We start from the raw sequence: 11,656 nt of genomic DNA, 5'->3' as shown, positions 1-11,656 counted from the left end.
CGTTAGAAATGGGTGGGGAAATTCCATGAAAAATGGCGAAAGAAATCAGTGAGAAATGGGGAAAAATGGGTAAAAAATCAGTGCGAAATGGGGGGGGGGGGGGGGAATCAATGAGAAATCGGGGGAAAACATAAGTAAGAAACGGGGGGGAAAAGTCCATGAAAAATGGGGAAAAATCAGTGGGAAATGGGGATAAATCTGGAAAAAATCCATGAAAAATGGGGGAAAATATCAGTGAGAAATGGGGGAAAATGGGGAAAAAGTCAGTGAGAAATGGGGAAAAGTCAGTGAAAAACGGGGGGAAAACTCCATGAAGAATGGGGAAAAAAATCAGTGAGAAATGGGGAAAAAAATCCCTGAAAAATGGGGGGAAATATCAGTGAGAAATGGGAAAAAAATGGGAAAAAAATCATTGATAAATCGGGGGAAAAATCAGTGTGAAAGGGGGGGAAAAATCGGGATCGGGGACGTGGACCGGGACTGGGATCGGGGACCGGGACGGGAAATGGGACAGGGACCGGGATCGCGGACGGGGACCTGGGACAGGGACCGGAACCGGGATCGGGGCCGGGGACTGGAGACAGGGACCGGGACCGGGATTGGGGACTGGGACCAGGACCGTGATCGGGTTCCGGGACGGGGAACTGGGACTGGGACCAGGATCGGGGACCGGAACCGGGGACTGGGACCGGGACCAGGACTGGGGACGGGGACTGGGGACAGTGACCGGGACTGCAATCGGCACCGCCCCCCGAACCGCTCCCGGAACCGCTCCCCGGGCTACCCCGGCACGGCGACCGGGAACGCCCCCGGCACCGCCCCAGCACCGCCCCCGGTGCCGCCCCCGGCACTGCCCCGGCACCGCCCCGGGTAGCGCCCCCGGCACCGCCCCCGGGGCGGGCCGCCGAACGCACGCGATGACGCGCGGGGGGCGGGACGGCGCGGGGCGGTGACGCGCTTCATGCCAGGAGCAGGGCCGGGTGCGACGAAGACGGGAGCGGGCCGACCCGATACCGCGCGGGGCCGCGGGCCCGGCGGAGCCCGGCCCGCTGGGTAGGGGCCGCCAATGGCACCGGGGCTTCTGCTTCGGCTTCTGTCCGTGTCGGCGGGGAGGCCCCAGCCAGCGGTGCCCCTCTCCCTCGGCGACACGGGCGTGGAACTCGGCATCGGGCGCTGCATCGCCGCGGACAGCAGGGGGCGCACGGGTACCGATACTGCCATGGGGCCCGGCGCTGCTCTCCTGCTCCGCCGCCAGGCGGCGCTGCGCTGCCGTCCTGCCGCGCCTCCGGGCACGCTCGGTTTCCTCGGGACCCCGGGCCCCGCCTGTCCCGCCGCTGCGGAGGCGGGGGATGCTTTATGGGACTGCCCGAGCTGGCAGTGCCGGGTCTGGGGCGTTGGGGCGCGCCTTGGGGGGCTGCGGGTGCGCTCGTTTCCTCTTCTGCATGGCCTTCTGTGTGAGCATCTCTCGTTGCGACTGCTCTTGGAGAGTCAAACCCCTCCTCCTAAGTGGTCTCAGGAGCCTGGCAGGGTGAGTTTTGTTTCACAGGGGAAAGGGCCACTGGTCGTGTCCAGAGACCTGTGCACCCAGCCAGGTTTCTGCCTGATAAAATTCCAAATGGATGAGGATTTCTCCCAGCCCCAAGCTGCCCCCACCTGTAACCCTGGCTGCCTTTGGGGTGCCCAAAGCCTCCTCTGTGCAGATCTCAGGAACCTGGGAGGGGTGAACAATGTTGCACAGGGAAAAACCCCACAGATTTTATCTCCGGGCCCGGGGCCAGGAGCAGGCATTTGCGTGCTATAATTCCAGAAGGAGCACGGTGTCTCCCAGACCCAAGCCGCATCCAGCTGTGACCCAGCTGCTCTTGGAGTGCCAAAAGCCTCCTCGTAGCTGATCTCAGGAACCCTGGAAGGGTGAGTTTGGTTTCACAGGGAAAAGGCCTCAGTTTGTGTCCAGAGATCAAATAAGGGACTCTGCTTTTCCTCTAGTTCTCCTTCCTGTTTTCACCTGGGCTAGAAGGATGGGCATGGCCTGTATTTCTCATATCAAAGTGATGTTACTAAATTTGTCCAGAAGTTCTGATTGTTATTTTTATTAGTAGTAGTAATTTTCTGATAGAAAACACTCTCATTTTGCCTTTCCCACGTTGTTTCCAGGTGCTGCCCAGGATGGACATCCGTGGTCTCAGACAGTGATTCCCGAGGAGCAAGGAAAGCCTTTTCCTCACCTGCACAGTTCAGGTGGATGGGACAGAATTGGTGTGGCCTGACAAGGCAGGAAAAGCTGTCTGTGTTCTGGAGTGCCTTGAAAGCTTTCTCCGTCAGGTTTGGAAGGGGTTTCTCTTTGGGATTTCTTGTGATGCAGCACCACGGGTATCCCTTTGTGCCAAGTCCAGTGCTAAAGGATTGAAGAACTGACAAGTGGGGTCTGGGATGAAAATGCCTCTAATAAAATTAAGCAAAGAATACAATAAGAGAAATGAGCATCCTTTTAATGTCTGAAATAGTTAGGAATAAAAATGCTGGAAAAGGGCACTCTGAATTGGTGTCACTTGTCATGGATAAAACCCCAGAGTGAGGAATCAGAGCAGAAGTTGAGAGCTGGAATCCTTCTGCAGTCGACTTAATTTTCTTTTCCTCCTCTCTTTCAGGACAGGAAGAATCACGACTCTCCTGCCATCTTTGCCAAGAGCTGTGGTGTTTGATCAGCCAAAGCCCAGAGGCTTCAGCACCAGAGGTCTGAGCCTGGAGGGCTCCTGGTGCTGCCCGTGCTGTGGGCTATGTCAGAGGATGCAGGGTTCCTCTTTGCCTCCCTGCTGGGATTAACTGCCATGGGAATGTGGGATCTGGGTGAAACTCCAGCTCTCCTGGTGTTCAGGGGAGCAAGGTCTGAGGACTCCTCTCTGGGGATGTGCGGTGAAGACTGAATAGTGTGGAAGGAGAGTATTTATAAACTGTATCACTGTTTCTCCCAAAATTGGGGTGGAGCGGTGATGGGGGTGGTTGGGTTTGGTCTGGGCCTGTTATTCTTTGTGCAATTTTTAAATTCTCTTGTATGATTTACTGTCCGGTATCTTTCTAACAAAAGCTGACATAAATTTAGATTAAGGATTAGAACTTGGGTCCATTCATTGCAAACATTTGACAAGGCTGGAGGACTGGGGTGGTGACTGCTCTCAGGAAAGGTTACTTATTAATACTGTGTCAGATTTCCCGCAGTGACTGTCAGGCCTGCATGGCTGTGAGTTCGTGCTCTTCTCACTGGGGAAATAAGTTCAGCAAAATTAGAAATGTTAGAAAAATCCAGCCAAAAATTCCACCTCTGTACCCCCTAAGTTTTCCCAGTTTTTCCCAGCTAGGAGCTGCACAGAAGTCAGGCAGGGGAAGTGACAACAGGGAACAGCTGAAAAATTCAAAGGCACAAAGAGGAAAGGGGAAAGGTTTCAGAAAACAATTCTATGGTCTAAGAATAATTCCTGATTCCCTACTGAGAAGAACACGAACTCACAGCCATTCAGGCCTGACAGTCCCCTGCAGTGAGAGCTCAGCACACATCCACAGAGGCAAGTCCAGCATCTTAAATGAAAAAATAAAAATAAAAACCAGAAGAAAAGGTGATTTCTTTTGCTTCAGAGTTATTTCAAGTTCTTAAAGCCCAAGCAACATTTGCTCTTGATTTTGGTTGGGTGAATCATGAGCAGTGGGCACGGGTCATGCCATTCATTGAGCAGAAAACCCGGGGTCATTTAGAGGGGACACAAGAACTGTTTGTGTAGCGACCTCGGGCTGCAGAGGGGCAGGAGAAAGGCCAAGGGAGCTCCCTGGGGCCACCAGGGCCTGTGGGGAACAGAATGGACGCTTGGATGACCAGTGGAGGTGAGGAGTGGATCTGAGTTCATCTACAGGGAAATAAGGAGGGGATACTCTGGAGTGAAAAGCTGAGGTGATGAGTTCACCCACCTGGGCACGAGTTGTGTTTGCACAAAGTGGAACAGAGGTGAAGGTCAATCCAAAGTCGATCCTGCTTGACCTCTGAATTCCAGGATAAGTTTTACAAGCTGCCAAATGAGGGAGTAAAAATACACAAAAATGAACCGAGAGCATTCATGAGGTTCCTGGGAGTCCATTACACTGTTGTCATAGAATTCTTAATGAGTTTTGAGCTTTTAATGACAACAATTCAGTACTTTCTTTGGATTATTCACTGTGTAGGATTTGGGGTTTATCTGGATTTTAAAGGCGTCGTGGTGGCCCTGACACTGCTCAGGAGCTGGTAGGAAAAGCAGGGTCAGAGCTCCTGGCAGGCACAGGGTGTTTTTCCCAGAGTGGACTGTGGAGGAATTGTTTGGGCCTTGGATTGTCCCTCTGGGTGATGCCAGTTGCTGTGATTTGTGTAATTCCATACATTTAACTCCCAATACTTGCCAGCCCAGGAGCTTGAGCTGACAGGGCAGCACACAGATTGTTCTCTGTGCTGTGCCCCGATTTGGGGTTGGCTGTCAGCTTTGCTAGCTCCCGTGAATTATGCCCATAGCCCCGAATTCCCTGCTCAATTCCCACTGCCATAACCTCACAGCGCCTCATGGAGTGGGGATATACTGTGGCAGGAAGCTCAGCAGCATCGGCACAGGGACAGGTGTATATTCCAAAGAATTTGCTGTTTCAAACCCTCATCCCCAGCCCCGCCGATGTCCCTGGGGGGCACTTGACAGAGTTACCTGGATTTCAGCTGATTTCACCCCCCCGAGCTCGGGCTCCAGGTGATCTTTTCAAGCAGGAGAAGGCAGGGGCCGGAGGCGCTCGTGGCCCGTGCCGAGGCAGTCCCTGGGGCCACGAGAGGACATCTCTCCCTGCAGAATTTCAGTTCTTTCCAGAGCCTCAGCAGTGACAGAGGACAAAGAGGAAGATGAGGAGGAGGAAGAAGGGGGAGAGGGTTTGAGAGGAGGGGAAGCCCAAATCCGTGCTGTGTGCGGAGCTCCGACAGCACGCTGCAGCCCGCAGCTCAGTGTGAGCACGGGGCAGAGGAGGCGATTTCTGGGCATTCAATCACCCTGAGGCGGGCCCGGCACCGCCCCTGCAGCACCGTCCCCAGCACAGCTCGGTACCGCTCCGGGATCACCCGGCCCCGCCCCCGGTGCCGCCCGGGACCACTGGGGACCGCCCCTAAAGCACCGCCCCGGCCCCGCCCGGTCCCGTCCCCGGGACCTCCGTGCCCCGCCTCGCCAAGCCCCGGCTCCGCCCCGAGCCTGCCCGGGCTGCGCCGGCACCATCGCTGGCGGCCCCGCCCCTCTCCCCCGGGCCGAAGCGGGCTGAAGGAGATGTCCGCACGATTGGAAACGCCGCCGAAAATCGCACCCGTGGGATCGGTGTCGGCGTCGTGCGCAGGCATCCCACTAGAGCGAGCGGGCTCCTTGCTGTGTCCCCCTCCTTTTGCAGCCAGAGTTAGAAGGTCGGGGAGCGACACCCGAGCCGCCATCTTGGGAGAGGCAGGCGCGCAGTACCGCGCTCTGGCCACAGGGTGGCGCTTGGGAGACAGGCAAGGGATGGAATCAAGGAGTGTCCCAATCCTTGAGGAAATCCCCCGGAATGAACGCCCCAAGAAACCCCGACCAGAACTGAGAAACCTCCTGCCTCTGTATGAGTGCAAAGGGTGTGCAAGGAGTGTGCAAATAGTGTGCATTAGCAATCGATCGGCAGGCATTAGCAATCGATCGCCGATCTAATCGATCGGCAGGCGCGATCGATCGATCGCCGATCTAATAAATCGATCGGCAGGCATTAGCAATCGATCGCCGATCTAATCGATCGGCAGGCGCGATCAATCGATCGCCGAGCTAATCGATCGGCAGGCATTAGCAATCGATCGCCGATCTAATCGATCGGCAGGCGCGATCAATCGATCGCCGATCTAATCGATCGGCAGGCATTAGCAATCGATCGCCGAGCTAATCGATCGGCAGGCATTAGCAATCGATCGCCGATCTAATCGATCGGCAGGCGCGATCAATCGATCGCCGAGCTAATCGATCGGCAGGCGCGATCAATCGATCGCCGAGCTAATCGATCGGCAGGCATTAGCAATCGATCGCCGAGCTAATCGATCGGCAGGCATTAGCAATCGATCGCCGAGCTAATCGATCGACAGGCGCGATCAATCGATCGCCGATCTAATCGATCGGCAGGCATTAGCAATCGATCGCCGATATAATCGATCGGCAGGCGCGATCAATCGATCGCCGATCTAATCGATCGGCAGGCATTAGCAATCGATCGCCGATCTAATCGATCGGCAGGCGCGATCAATCGATCGCCGAGCTAATCGATCGGCAGGCATTAGCAATCGATCGCCGATCTAATCGATCGGCAGGCGCGATCAATCGATCGCCGATCTAATCGATCGGCAGGCATTAGCAATCGATCGGCAGGCGCGATCAATCGATCGCCGATCTAATCGATCGGCAGGCATTAGCAATCGATCGCCGATCTAATCGATCGGCAGGCGCGATCAATCGATCGCCGAGCTAATCGATCGGCAGGCATTACCAATCGATCGCCGATATAATCGATCGGTAGTCGTGATCAATCGATCGCCGATCTAATCCATAGGCACGCATTAGCTATCGATCGCCGATCTGATTTTTCCCGCCATTTTTCATGGATTTTTTTCCCCATTTCTTACTGATTTTTCCCCAATTTTTCATGCATTTTTTCCCGCAATTTTCCTGGATTTTTTCCCATATTTTCCCCATTTCTCACTGATTTTTTTCCCCCATTTATCAATGATTTGTTTCCCCAATTTATCAAAGATTTTTTTTCCCCATTTCACCATGATGTTTCCCCCATTTCTCACTGATTTTTTCCCCCATTTCTCACTGATTTTTTCCCCCCATTTTTCCATGGATATTTCCCGATTTTCCCCCCCATTGCTCACTGATTTTTGCCCCCATTTCTCTCTGAATTTTCCCCCCATTTTCCATGCATTTTTCCCCCCATTAATCACTGATTTTCTCCCCATTTATCACTGATTATTGCCCCCATTTTTCACTTATTTTTTCCCCACAGCATCGGCCACCACAGCACGAGCGACAACAGCTCGCTCTGTTCCCGCCATTGCCCATGGATTGTTTGCCTGTTTTCCATGGATTTTTTCCCCATTTCTCACTGATTCCCCCCCCCCCCCCCCATTTCTCACTGAATATTCCCCCATTTTTCATCGACTTTTCCCCCATTTACCACTGCTTTTTCCCCCATTTCTCGCTGATTTTGTCCCAAATTTTCCCCCATTTCTCATTGATTTTTTTCCCTGTTTCTCACTGATTTTTCCCCCATTTCTTAATGACTTTTCCCGCCATTCGTCACGGATTTTTTCCCCCATTTCTCACTGATTTTTTCCCCATTTCTCAATTATTTTTTCCCCCACTTTTCCCCGTTTCTCACTGATTTATTCCCCCATTTTTCATGGATTTTTTTTCCCCCATTTCTCACGGATTTTTTTCCCCATTTTTCAAAGATTCCCCCCCCCGTTTTTCACTGATTTTTCTCCATTTCTCACTGATTTTCCCACCATTTTTCATGTGGTTTTTTTCCATTTCTCACTGATGTTTTACCCCATTCTTATTACCATTCTCATAGCTCTATTTTATATTTATACATATTCTTATATTTGCATTATTTCTGTTATACACTAGATTTTTCATAGATATTTGCTACTTAGATTTCATGATACTTTACATGTATACCAATCTATTTCTATTCTTTATATTTTATTTTTATATTAGCTATAAAAACCGTGCCTCTACCCAAATAAAAAGCATTTAAACATTCCTTTTAGACTATATTTAGGTATTTTTTATGGTTCTGTTTTTCATGCATTCTACACCCACCCCTCCCTGTCAATGTTCTGGCACCCACCATGACCCCCCCCCCCCCCCCCCATGCCCGACTCACCTGCTCCTCCAGCGCAGCCCGGCTCCCTTTCCCAGGGACCTTGGGGTGCCCCAAACCACGTCGGAGCCCCCAGTCTCCACACCCTCCCCCTCCGTAGGGAACGGGAATGGGATGGGGAGCACACAGGACAAGAAAGGAACACAAAAGACACACTGGACAGAGAGAAGAAAAGGGCTGGAAGCTGGATATGAGGATGAAAGTGGAGCAGCAACAAACCTCAGGACTCTTGACTAGAGAGTGTGGCTGCTGAACGTCTCAAAAAAAAACCCCAGCTCCAACACAACATGCTGTGCTCACGGCTCGGCCTGGGACTCATCAGTGAACATCTCTCTCTTGCCAGGGCCATAAAGCCCCCGAGAAAACACGAGGTGAGGTTGATGTGCTCCGGCTTTGCTCCTGCTCAGCCCTAACCCCAGCCCCTGCTGCCAGTGAGCACCCTGATCTCTGAACCTCTTCTCAGCTTGTTTGTACGCTTCCAAATTCCTTCCTCTTTCTTCAAGCTTCATCTGTTTCCTGGCATTGGGAGAATGACAAGTGTTTAGCACAGCGCAATGAATACAACAGTCTCATTTTCAGAAGACACAACTGAACGAGAACCGACAGCAGCACTGCTTCGAGACAATCTGGGCACACGTTTCCCTTCCAGCAATCTGAGTGTTCTTTTGTGTCACGCCTGAAATTCTGAAAATGGTTTTTTGAGAAAAATTATCCATAACTAGAAAACAATCAAACCAAATAAATAGAACCCCTAGGATATAATAACAGCCCATATACTACAACACTCCAATTCTAATATTAATAAGAAAACAGAAATTAGCTACACAGCATTACCTCAAACAAACACTACATACTGGCAAGAATCAAAGCCACCACAAAATAATTCAAAAACTACCCTATGCCTTATGCTACAGGCTAGAACGCCATCGGCAAACCTTATCAAGGTATCCTTTAAAAACAACGCCCCACCAAAAACAAAAACAACACAAAACGCCATTCAAGAACTCCCTTATCAACACCTGAATGAAAAAACATGGCATTAGATAAATAGACCATAGCCCTTATCATACACCATCTACAAACAAAATAAAGCTATACCATACATCCTCGAAAACCACCTTCAAAGCACGACATTAGAAAAAAAAACTTTCCAGAATTAAAAGCTGTATCTAACAAAAGCCGTCTGATAAAATTAACAACCAAGCCCCCACCATCAGAGCTGCCCCTACTAAACTCCCCATCGTACATATGAAAAATCAGTTTTAAAAACCTACTTCAATTCATTCTGCCTCAAATACAAAGCCATCCAGAAAGTTACCTTCACTCAAAAACAAAAGCGCACGTAGTAAATAACATTAAAAAATAAATCAGCACACTACACACCACAAGCATAAAATATTGAATTAAAACCAAAAATACCCCTAGTCATTAAAGAGCCCAGCCGCAAGCTATATTTAACTATAACTTCGTGCAAACGTACACATATCATTAAAATAGATTTCTTTCAGAATACAACTGATGATCTAAAATAGTAAAATGTCCGAGAACGATATTATAATAGGATATCCTCGATCATCCTCCCGCAAATTCTCTCCACTGTATTGTCCGACACACACCGGAAAAAAAATCCAGTTTTTACTTTTTTCAGCTAACTTCTCATTTATTAGCTGAGAGGAATGTTGAATTTGTCTTTACAAATGAGCTGTGGATCAGCCTGTAGATAAGGCTAGCACTGAGAGATAAAAGAAACAATGGGATGGATTCCACTGATTGATGAATGGAAAGAGATAGTTGCCTTTACAAACAAACTGCAGGGCTGCTGATAAATGAAATTGGATATCGAAAGATGAAAGAAGCAACGGGGGGAAACTATGAATTCTAGAAGAATTAAAAATTAAAAGGGAGGGTTATACATTAGAGGGGAATTTCAGGTATCAGGCGTTCCGGGAAGTCTGTGCCTCTCAAGTACCTCAGCCAATGGGAAAAGAGAGAGGGAAATGCGGCCGGGAAAATAGGATAAAAAGGAGGCTGCGTCCTCCAAAAATTTGAGAGATCCCAGGGGAATGTCCCATGGCCTCTCCCTTTATTCGAATAAAGCAAAAAGGACTCCTCTGTTTCCTTTTTGGACATAAACCGCTGGTGTTTGTGGATTAATTTTCCTGACATTTAGCAACATATTGTTAAAAAAAAAAAAAAAAAAAAAAAAAAAAAAAAAAGTGATCCAGAAGAGGGCAACATTGACAGCCATTCCAAGACAGGATGAACAAATGCTTTCACATTGACAGAGGATGCTGCGATGTTCTGAGAACAGAAGATAGAATAAAATAAAGGAAGGTGATGTTACAAGACAGAAAAGGGTAAAATAAAAGGAGTACCTGAGACTGGGGGGCGGGGGGGAAGAAAATGGGGAAATATTAATTGCTACACACTAGGTACAAATGCTTTTTACAAGTAATTTATGAGAAGCAAGCTAAAAGCGTCTTACTGCTGCTAGTGATATCATGCTCCAAGCTCTGCTAATAATTCCTATTTCTAGCAATAGTTCAATTGAACTCACTACATTCCAACTATTTTTCTGCTTGTTTAGATGGCAGATCCGTTTGGAACACACCTTAGTATAGCAAATTCTATGCCCAGGTAGGGACCTCTCAGTTCTTCCATAAAACATTTTCTTCTGCATTATGGCAAGCCTTTGTTTTAGCTTGACAGCTTTCTTGAAACTTAAATTTACGCATGTATCCAAAGACATTTGCAATTCCAGAAATTGGTAGGCACATCATATGGAAAGTAAATAACATTCTCGAGAGGGAGTTGCTTTGTTACTGAGGGGATGAAAAGCAAGGCTAGAGCTAGTAGAACTACCCAAGAAATTGGACTTAACGCAGCTTTTACAAGGCTCAAAGTAGCCATACCGAGATGTTTGAGCTAAAAGCCCCAGTTACCAGACTTACAGGCCTAATAGTTATCACCACACCACATTCCCTGGTTGCAGTATTTTTAACAGCAGTGCAGAACGCTACTGAAAATTATTTTTAGGTTGAATTGTTCTCTCCCCTCACTGCCTGTGTAGCTGTTAGAGGCTTCCAGGAGGCTGGGGAAGCAGACTGCTGGTTTCACTTCCAGACACGTCACTTCCATGGTCTGCTGGAGGGCACTTTGAAGCCCGTGGCCTTTTCTTGCTCTATTGTATCTGACAACTTTCCTCCCCCACGTCTGTTTTTTAGCGGGCAGCATTTTTGGAGGGCCAGTCAAAGACCTCAGGCTCCGAGAGAATTCGTCTGCTTTGCTCTGTTTATGTGTGCAACAGATGGGAGCAGCAACTAAGTCAAGTAGTAACTTCCGAGCTGCCCAGTTATCAGTAAACCAAAATATTCTTTTGTGACTCTCGCCAGACGAACATATCATCCTATCCGAGTCACACACTGCCCCTCTGGCATTTTCCAGTCAGACAAAGAATTCCTGGCCCCTTCCTTGCATGAACCTCAGCTCTCCACCTTGTTCCAGAAAGAGTTCTAGATCCAAGGCCCAGTGAGCCAGCTACCCTTTGCTGCCCTGAGCAGTATGGAAACAGCCAAGCCCCAGCCCTGCAGCCCTGCCTAACTCGCCTTTGCCTCCCAAACCTGAACCTTTTCCTTGGCTGTGGCATCCTCACTCATGCAATCCTGAAGACAAAAATCTGATTTGGCAGGTGAGGCCGTTTCTAACGCAAAAGCTT

The 11,656-nt window shown here is 49.6% G+C and overlaps 1 long non-coding RNA gene across 1 annotated transcript; it reads left to right on the top strand.

The window, feature by feature from the left end:
- Positions 1–884: 884 nt before the first annotated feature.
- Positions 885–3,615, top strand: LOC148217737 (uncharacterized). Its single transcript, XR_015800799.1, has 3 exons — positions 885–1,053; positions 2,155–2,322; positions 2,649–3,615. It is a non-coding gene; the product is annotated as an uncharacterized LOC148217737 (long non-coding RNA).
- Positions 3,616–11,656: the final 8,041 nt, after the last annotated feature.

The sequence above is a fragment of the Sturnus vulgaris genome, unplaced genomic scaffold (assembly GCF_052056855.1).
Source record: "Sturnus vulgaris isolate bStuVul1 unplaced genomic scaffold, bStuVul1.hap1 Scaffold_319, whole genome shotgun sequence".
NCBI lineage: Eukaryota > Metazoa > Chordata > Aves > Passeriformes > Sturnidae > Sturnus > Sturnus vulgaris.
Note: the sequence above shows the minus strand (reverse complement) of the source record. Positions and strands in the feature narration are given on the sequence as shown.